Here is a 10,665-nt window from a genome sequence, read left to right as displayed (position 1 = left end):
ACTAAGATAAAAAGGTAAAGACTAACAAAAATGCATACAATTTACACAAAGATAGCAGCAAAAGTAAAAATAAGAATACTTACAAATTGGGACCAAAAAGAATTTTTGGTAAAAATTTATGCTACTGATCTTATGTAGGAGCTGCCTTCTGAGTTGAGGTCGATCGATCGAAATTGTAGTAGATCGATTGAATATTTGAAATGTTGCAGGAACAGAAACAGGAACAAAAATAGAACATAAACTCTTTTTTTTTTTTTTTTTTTTTTTTTTTTCTTTTTTTTATCTTTTGTGTTAGAACAAAGTAAGACAAATTGAGGGTAATATGAAACACAAACTACACAGAATTTGAACTAAATTATAATGAACTAAAAGAAAATTAAACAAACAGCAAAATACTATTAAACACAAAGAAATTATGAACAAAAATGGACAAAATGGACTAAAAGAAGTACTGGAACAGAGATACTCACCTTGTTCCGAGCTGCTGCTGTGCAGAAAGTTCGTTCGATCGAAGTCTATTTCGATCGATCGAATATATTTTCGATCGATTGACTTTATATTAGGCAGATGCTAACTCGATCGATCGAATTTATTTTCGATCGATCGATTCTTCGGGGTACCCAGTAAGTTGCAGAAGCTGCAGAACAGATCCGGGAGAAACAAAAATCTATCTAACTAGTAGAAAAACAAAATCAATCAAACAAAAACCGATTTTTGAACCAATTTCCCCGGCAACGGCGGCAAAAACTTGATGTGTGTTTTAATGAGTACTCGCAAGCGCACGAATCGTTTGCAATATAGTGTGTGCAAGTGCGAGGTCGAATCCACAGGGAAATGGTCAAATATTGGTGTCTTGTTTAATCAACCTCATTTTAACATAGTTCCAAAGGTTTGAGGATTGATTAAAGAACAAAAGACTAAATAAAAGAGATGAATGAAATATGCAAATTAAAAGGAACTAAGGCTAAGGAATCTACCAAACCAAATCCAACAACTCACACTCTTGGTTTCCACTTGAACACCCAAAGAACATTAAGCTTAGGGTGTCATTCAAGTTTCTCAACCATAAACCTTAGAACTATTAAATGAATCCAACTCAAAGATAAATCACAAAGAGTACCCATTTGAAATCAAATCATCCAATGTATCCATTTAGTGAACAAATCACAATGGATATCATCATTCAAACCGATAAAACAATGTGTCCATCGGTTGAAACACATTAAATGTCCTATATCTACCAACAACCACATTCATTGCAAAAGATAAAGCATTTAAATGAATGGAACTTGAATATCAAATATGATATATCATCAAATGTGCAAGTAGTATAACAAGAGTGTGAGTGTCATCAATGGAAAGGTTTCATCCTCAACTTTAGTTAAGGTTACTAGCCTTCCATGGCTAAGAACACCACAAGAACATGAAGAACAAACATGGAAATAAAAGAAAAGCTTTTCAAAGAGAAAGTGTCTAAGAACAAAAGCTACTGAAGTACACTTTGAAATGAACGAAATTAAACCTAGCTACTATTCTCTGAACTCTCTAACAAGGAGGCATGGCTATGGCTTTTATAGAAGGAAATTAAGGCTAGAAACCCATGTAAAATGACTCCTCTAACCTCTTCTAGGGTTCCTCTCTTGCTAGAGACAACCAAGGTCACGAAACCAGCGTGTTCTGCTGCGAAAATCAGAGGGAGAACTACTTTTTGTCATGGAGAAGCTCCTGATTGGGTGTTCTGGCGCGCTTCTGCAAAAGTAAGTTCTGGAAATTTTCGATCGATCGACTTCGGGAAAAATTCGATCGATCGATCGAGTTCTTCAGAACTTCCGAATTTTCCAAGCAATTCCACATGAATTTTGCCATTCCTCACTTATTGACCTACAAAACATAAAAACACAAAAACTAACCAAAGCATCAGAAAATAACAAGGCTAAAGGTCTAACTAATGTAAATCAAGGGGTCCAAATATACAATATTTGGTACTCATCATATTGTATGTTGTAATAATAAGAAGTATTTATTTAATTTTTTCTACAAACAATATATTGTTTTTTAGGTTTCAATGCACCGGCAAGTAACTCTAAAATCTCCAAAAATAAACTAGACCAATGAATCCCATATAAAATTGAACTACCAAATTACATAGTTTTGGGTGCACACTGGTCCAATTTAAAAACTCAAAAACACGAGGATATCAAATCATATAGTATAGCATCCTGGTTTAACAGTATTCCACAACTAAAAACAATATTATTTAAAACAAGGGATAATTAAGAATTGATATCTAATATGTCTTGCTCTAGCACATTTCCTGAGAATCCTCCATATGAATATGTAACCATAACATGCTTTAAATGTAAAATGCAGCTTAATAAATAAAGTGATTAGTGAAGAACATGTAAAAACATGCATCGAGTTAAGTAGAAGGTCAACTAGATAAAAATTATACTTAATGTGCAAATGACATGAAAAGAAAAAAGAAAAAAGAAAAAACATAAAAGTTTATTACTCTTGTGGTATAACTAGGCATGGATACAGAATAGCCAAAGCCTTTAAGTAATCATCATCTCACCCGTCCATTTAAAGCGTTAGATCATAATTTCTTAATTTTTCATTTCATAATTTAATGTCTTTCTATCTAGTAACATACCTTTAACAAAAAATATTCTTTATATTGATGCGAAAAATTCTTGAGAATGTTGCATTATATGATTGGCATAAAAAGATATGTGACTTGCATGCTTTCCTTCTTAAATACCTTGTACCGTATTTAGGGTTTTCTTATAAATATATTATGTTGTAACCCTAAATCATATAGTGAAATATAGTCGTACTTTTGTGGACGTAGGCACATTTTCGGATCACATAAATTTGCCTCTCCATTTTCTCTTACTCTTTCTCTTTCGGTTCTATATTATTAATCATTGTTGTGCACGGTAATAACACCCTCTTCCTCTCTGGAAGCACCACCAAATTCCACGACTAGTTCTTATGTAGAGACTCCATCTCCTCCGCCATAGCACCCACTCATTTGCTCTTCTCGTGGCTATTGACAGCCTCTTCAAAAGTAGTAAGATCTCCGCTGCCGATGACGAGAATAAGAAGCCATGCTTTCATAACCGTACATGGCTGGTGAGTCTAGGTCTATCTGTGGCTATAGTGTGGTGCTCCTCAACTCCTGAAGTAGAGGTCCTTGTACCTTGAGAAATGTTGTCCTGCACAGGAGTCTCTAACTATACCTGCACCACCTGCTTATCACTACTACTACTTTTTGGCACCTGCTTCTCTTCAACTTGAGTACTCTTCAACATGGAATTTTCATCAAATACCATGTCTCCACTGATTACCACCTTGTATGGAATTTTCATCAAATACCACGTCTCCACTGATCACCGCCTTGTTTGCCTTCGGATTTCAAAACTTATAACCCTTAGCCCATTTCTCATATTCGAGAAAGACACATTGTCTAGACTTCGAATCAAGCTTTGATCGTTCCTTACTAGGTATGTGCACATAGAGTGAACAACCAAATACTCTCAAACCAAAGTAATCTACCTCATTACCAGTCCACACCTCTTCTGCAACTTTACCATCTAGTGTTACCCTCGGTGACTTGTTAATCAAGTAGCATCTCATACTCACTGCATCTACCCAAAAAATAATTGCAAGTCTAGCACTCAACCTGGGATATTGTGCTTTCTCTGCTATAGACATGTTCATCCTTTCCGCCACACCATTTTGTTGTGGTGTCATGTGTACTATGAAATGTTTCTTTATACCATGCTGCTAATAGAAATTCTTGAACTTTGCATTTGTGTACTCAATACCATTATCTGTCTTGAGGCACTTAGCATTTCTCAAATTTTGGTTCTCTACTTCAGCTTTTCACAACTGAACTTGGCAAACGCCTTTGACTTGTGTTGCATGAAGTACACCCAAACCTTTATAGAAAAATCATCAATAAAAGTCAAGAAATACATATGTCCTCCTTTTGACGCTGTCCTCACTGGTTCCCAAACATTAGAGGCAACATAATCCAGAATACCCTCTGTCTTGTTTGTGGCTATCTTGAATTGCACTCGATTTTGCTTCCCCAGAACACGAAACTTACAGAAATCAAGCTTCCACATTTTGACACCCTTCAGCAGATTTCTCTTATGAAGCTCCAACATGCCCCGTTCGCCCATATGACCCAACCGCATGTGCCACAAAACAATAAAATCGGATTCAGATTCCAGAGAGGCAACTCCACCTACAACTGTACTCTCCACCAGTTTGTAGGTATTCTTTGAACTTTTCTACCCTCTCATCACTTCCATCGCACCCTTAGTCACCTTCATTACTCCACCATTAGACTTATAACCAAAACTATTTGAGTCTAAAGTACCTAATGAAATCAGATTGTTTTCCACATTTGGTACATTTCTAACATCATTTAACGTTCTAATCACACCATCAAACATCTTAATCCTAATATTACCTATGCTAGTAATTTTACGATGTGCACCATTACCCATAGTAAATATACCAGAATTAACTGACTTTTAGATGTCAAACCAATCTCTGTTGGAAGTCACGTGAAACGAACATGGTAAGTCCAAAATCCAGGAATCCACATGATGCTCTGAATTTGATGCAACAGAAAGCATATCACCAGCACCAATGTCTGAGTCATCCTCCACTACGTTCACAGACCTTGAGGAAACTTCATTTTTTTCGTCCTTGTTCTTCTTCCAGTCTGGATAGTCCCGCTTTATGTGCCCTTTATTCCCGCACTTATAATAGTTGATGTCTTTCATTTTCTTGGAATTTGATCGAGAATTCTTGCCATTCGAGCCACCTTTGTTACTGCTTCTTCCACGCTCCTGGTTACCATTCACAACTAGCTCTTCTAATTGAGAACTGTCATCACTAGCTTTCTTCCTCTGATGAAAAGCCACAAGGCTCTTGTAATGTTCTCTAACTCCAAGGGCTTCTTCCCCCATGTCATAGTTGTAACCAAATTTTCATACGTAGCAAAAGCTGTGAATGAATTCAATAACATCAACGCCTTGTCTTCGTCTTCGAACTTCACATTAACCCTCTTCAAATTGTTGATTACCTGATTGAACACATTGATTTGTTGGCCCAAATCTGAGGCATCCACAATCTTCAAGCTGTACAATCGCTGCTTTAAATAGATTGTGTTCGTCAAAGACTTGGACATATACCGAATCTCTAGTTTCAACCAAACTGCCGCTAGAGATTCTTTGTCCATGCCATGATACATCACGTCATCCCCAGACAAAGCCAAATAGTAGCCACTGCTTTAACCTCAAGCTCCTTCCAATCTATGTTCGACATGTCATCTGGTTTTGTCCCATATAAAGCCTTCACCATTCCTTGTTTCATCAACAAATCCTTGGCATGTCTCTGCCATAACCCAAAGTTATCGGTTCCATTGAATTTCATTATGTTGAATTTCACAGAAGATGTGCCAACCCCAACTATTGCGAAACCTAGGCTCTGATACCAATTGATGTCACCGTGCACAACAATGATGAATAATACGGAATCGAAAAGAGAGAGAGCAAGAGAAAATCGAGACACAGATTTACGTGGTTCGACAATGTTCCTACGTCTATAGGAATGCGGCTATATATTACTACATGATTTAGGGTTACAACATAACATACTTATAAGAAAAACCTTATTGTACGTTCGTATCTATACTAGTATTTCGTGTTACTCTCCATCCCTGAAAGAATATAAGCCACTTGTTCCAACAGTCTTCTTTTGCGCTATATGAAGATTTATAAGCATTCTAACAAACAAGTTGTTGTAACATGGCTTCCATCTTTGCATTCAAGGCAATCAATTTGGCGGACCAACAAATGGCTAGAGAGAGAGAGAGAGAGAGAAAAAGATGTTGGAAATAAACTCAAATGTTGTTATAAGACATTTTGGTTTGTATTGAATAAAGTTGTTATTCATTGATTTGTTTAAATGAGCATATGGCATAGAACCTGATTTATTTACACGGTTAACTGTATTAATTATTTATCATGTACATGTAAATGGTCCACGAATTACATTGAATATGGTTTATGGTGTGAGTAATAAAACTATCACATAAAAGATCTTAACCACAAACAATACAATTTATAATATATTAATCGCAGTTAGTAATGGAATTGAGTATTTCATTTATGAAGACTATAATATATCAATCATGATAATCTATCTTGATCATCTAAAGTAATGACTTCGGATTGATGTCTTGATGTGGATACAATGCACTGAACAAGCCACGAGCATTGTAATATGTTTAAAAAATTGTTGAAAGGAATAATTTTAATTCACAGACTTCTTATGATATTAATTCTAAATCTTGAAAGGATTGCGAACTTAGATGTAAAGTGGAGATCACTTTGATGCATTTAGGAGTGAGACCTTCACTACAGCCAAAATTCTCGGTGCATTGGATGATCATGTGTAGCTTAGTGGGGGCATCATTCTCAATAAGGGACCCAAGTCCTTTGTTTAAGTGGATTATAAATTTTTTCCCTTGAGATAGATTTAATAAAGTAATTATTCTTAATCCCTAGCGAGGGTATATATTTTGGTAAGAGTTACTAAAATACTTATGTACATTGTGAAATGAGATTTCACAAGTACAAGAATAATTATGTGATTAAATTAGGTACTTAAGGCTAAAAGGTACTAAATTAAAGTGACAGTCTAATTGACTTTAATTCGACTAAAGAATATTTCATGAATGAATCAAAAGTCAATATTAAGATTTTTTAAGGGATTAATTGATTTAATTAAAATACAAATTAGAGTACAATTACAATTGTTTAGTGGAATCAATTGTAATTAAATAGTGACTTGTAACAAGTCATGAGATGACAAGTGTCACAAGCCTATTGGAAGCTAAATTTTATTTTTTTCATTTGGGTCCGTCTCAGAGCTAAAGAAAATTAACCATGCTGACAGGCTTCTATTTTAATTGGACTCAATGTTTTTAATTGTTAAAACATGGGCTAGAGAGACAGTGTTTTAGGCGCATGAATAAAGGAATAGGCTTGGGATAAAACCCAAGCCCAATAGAATTGAATTGGCGCATGGGCTGGCCGTGTATCACTAGGGGCAAGGAGCTAGGGAAAAACCCTAGCCCTTGCCCCCTGCAATCTTCTAGTGGAAGTAGTTTTCTTGCCTATCTAAGTAATCATATCCTATAAATTGAGGTGCATGCAGTCTTATTATTCACTCTTGTAAACACAACTATGTGAGCCCACTCTCTCGTCATATTTAGGCATTGGGGACAAGACCTGATGGTCCCAATATCCCTTTCGTGGCTGTGTATATTGGAGAAGTAAGAGGAAATGAATTTTTGCTCAATAGGCAAGGAGTGGCCATGCACTAAGTAAGCAATCATCTCTTGTTAATTTTTTAAAATAGCATGATCTTCCCATGTTTTCAGAAAGTCGATCTTGGGGTCTTTTCGCTGTGCAAGAGAGAGAGAGAGAGCATATAGAGTAGTTAAGAAATCTTTACCATATCTAATGCTCGGGATTTTGTGTATAGACGACATCTGTGCGCGTCTTGAAATGCCTTTCATAACATTCTTTGCAACAGGTCCCAATATCACGTCGATGTTTTACACAATTTTTACTCAAAATAAATGCTCATAAGTCATCTTCTCTCCTCCATGGTGACTCAACCAACATTTTGTATAAGCCGAAATAATACAAAATTGAAAACCAATCATCCGGTGTTGCAATTTGATTTCACACAGTTTAATTTAATTAGCATGGCATGTATGTATTGTTCCTTGAATTTCATCAAGTTTAGAGGAGTGAGGATACATGATAGGTAGTGGAAAGGGACAAAAAGAGGTAGGGAAAATGTCTTTAGTTTGAACTCTATCAAGTTTATGAAAATAAGGAAGCAGTGTGGAAGGTGATGAGGAATGGAAAGAGATTTAGGCAAGCTCATTAGCTTGCACTTTTAGGAGAATAAGGATAAGCAATTCTATAATCACTCGCATAAGTTTTCTAATACATTTGCAAGCCATAAATATTTGTCAACTTTAAAAACTTTTTAGTTTGATGTATAATCAAAGATGATTACTGCTTTGCCCTTATATATTGTATGAAATTCATTTATTTTGAAAGTAATTTGATTCAAATAAATGTTGTTTAATAGTTGTTACCTTTGGATCTATTCCATTTTCTAGCTAAGTGCCTTTTAGGTTAAGTAATATCGTATTGTTGGGATTTTAAGATTCGTTTTTAAATATTTTTTTATGTTAACTTGTGCATTTTTGAAAAACAAGTGTACTGGTATGAATTTAATTACTTTCAAATGGACAAGTGAAGGGGAAATCTTCTAGTCATGATATATTACATCAAGACACCTATACAAAAAGTTTTAAAAATATTGATTTGAAATGCATGATAAATATTCATATTATAATTTTTAGAATGAAATAATTATACAATTCATTTATATAAAGACACTATATATATCAAAGTTATTACTGAAAAGCACACGCTTTCATGGAAATGAATAAACTTAAAGAAAAAAAAATTGTAAGTGATAAAGAAACATTTGAAATAAATATAGTAAATTAAGTTGATCAAGGATAGGAATAAATGTTGATTCAATACTTAAAGCAATGCAAAATACTATGTCACATGACATTACATAAAGAAAGTTTATTTAAATGGAAAGCTGCTTAAAAAAAAAAAAGAAAAAGAAAAATAAAAAATTGATAGAGTAAGATAGATCAAAAATAAAGTGCCCTTTTTCATTTTTTATTTGTTGAAAGGGAAAAAGCAAGTGTCTCATAGTTTGGGTTAGAAGTTTCCAAGAAAGTTATTATTTAATTAATTAGTAATTTGCATAAAAAATATCAAAACTCGAAAGGTTGGTATTCGTATGAACATATGAAGATCCTATCAAAAGGACAAAATATATTAAATGAAAGCACATATTTCGAAGGCTATAGGGATAATTTCATTTTAGTGACTATAGTTCTATCTTCAACAAAAGGTGCAAGAGCAAGTACCTGCTAAAAGAAGCATCTCTGTAGAATCAAAAGGTTATTCTATTCGACTGAAAAATGACGTTTACTCTATACGAATGGGTAGAATGCAATGCAAATTAAACTACAATTTAAAAATATCATTATGAAATATAACATCGGAAGAAAAAAAAAATATTAGGGTTTATGCCCCGAAGTCCAATTCCTTTTTGTATGAGAATTTAGTTTATTAAATAAATTTGTTTATTTCTTGAATTATTTCAAGAACATTGGGCATATTACAGTTTATATGTATGTATTAATTGATTATTATTTATCAGATACTTATAAGTCCTTAAGTTGTATTGAATATGGTTTAAGGTGTATTATTGAGATTATCACACTGAAGATCTTAAACCATAAACCTTGTTAACTTATAAACTATTGTTTGTAGTCGGTAATAGATTTTGGCATTCCATTTGATAAAATAAGAACTTATCAATCATGTTGATCTATCTTGACCATGTGAAATGAAGACTTCTGATTGATATGTTGGTGTGAATGCAATGCACTAAACCGACCATTTGAGTTGATATTCTACCTTAACGATTGTAGATATAAATAACTTGAAGTCATGACTACTTATAGCATTGATTCTCAATCCTTAGAGGAATGTGAACTCAAATATGGAGTGAAGGTTACTTTGATGAATTTAGGAGTGAGATCTTTCATGGTCAAAATTTCGGTGTGTTGGGTGATCACATGCAACATTTTGGGAACACTATTCCGCAAGATGGAATCCATAATCTTTAGATTTAATCAAAGCGACATTAAACATCCCTTTGAGATAGATTTAATAGAGTTGATTATTCTTAATCTTAGGCCTGAGTGTTTCATTAAGGAGTCACTAAAACTTTTGTATTGAATGAAATGAGATTTCAAAGAGTACAAGAATAATCAATGGATTAAATTGTGTACTTTAGGCTTAAGAGGTAGTGCATTAAAGTGGCAGTCTTTATAGCACTTTAATTCGACTACAAATAATATAATCGTGGGATAAAATACAAATTATAAGAAGTCATTAGGAGTATTTGAAATATCAAAAATAAATACTAGAGTGAAATTATAATTATTTAGTGGAATTAATTGTAATTAACAGTAACCTAAAATAAGTCATGACATGACAAGTGTTATAGGCTTGTTGGAGCTAGTATTATTTTCCCTTTAGGGCATTCCTCAAACTGATTATTACTTTTATTGGGATTGACCTAATTTACACAAGTAAGAACCCCTAGTGGTCGTGTATCTGAAGAAAGGGTCAGGATTTTTCCAATTCCTTCTTAGACTAGTAGACACATACCTTTTAAGAAATCAAGACTTGAGTGCAATTACTACAAGGTGTAAGTCAAATATCTAATTACACACGTGGAATTACTACATTAAAGATAATAGATCTTGTAGCGGAATAATTTTTTTCTTTTAAAATAGGTAATCCTCACATAACACTTCAGAACTGTTTTATAAGCCTCAATTAAATAAAAATAAACATCGTGCTTTTATATGATAAATACACACTAGTGTATTTATTAAACATAAGTTCCACAGGCGGCACATTGGCAGATATAAGAGTGTTCTTACATATCAAAGAAAAC

The 10,665-nt window shown here is 33.9% G+C and overlaps 1 long non-coding RNA gene across 1 annotated transcript; it reads right to left on the bottom strand.

The window, feature by feature from the left end:
* Positions 1–434: 434 nt before the first annotated feature.
* Positions 435–8,065, bottom strand: LOC133869692 (uncharacterized). The gene is made up of 3 exons (XR_009900499.1): positions 7,543–8,065; positions 1,622–1,881; positions 435–637 (listed from the first exon to the last, which is right to left on the bottom strand). It is a non-coding gene; the product is annotated as an uncharacterized LOC133869692 (long non-coding RNA).
* Positions 8,066–10,665: the final 2,600 nt, after the last annotated feature.

The sequence above is a fragment of the Alnus glutinosa genome, chromosome 5 (genome assembly GCF_958979055.1).
Source record: "Alnus glutinosa chromosome 5, dhAlnGlut1.1, whole genome shotgun sequence".
Lineage (NCBI taxonomy): Eukaryota > Viridiplantae > Streptophyta > Magnoliopsida > Fagales > Betulaceae > Alnus > Alnus glutinosa.
The sequence above is the reverse complement of the archived record's forward strand: the minus strand, read 5'-3'. Positions and strand labels throughout refer to the sequence as shown.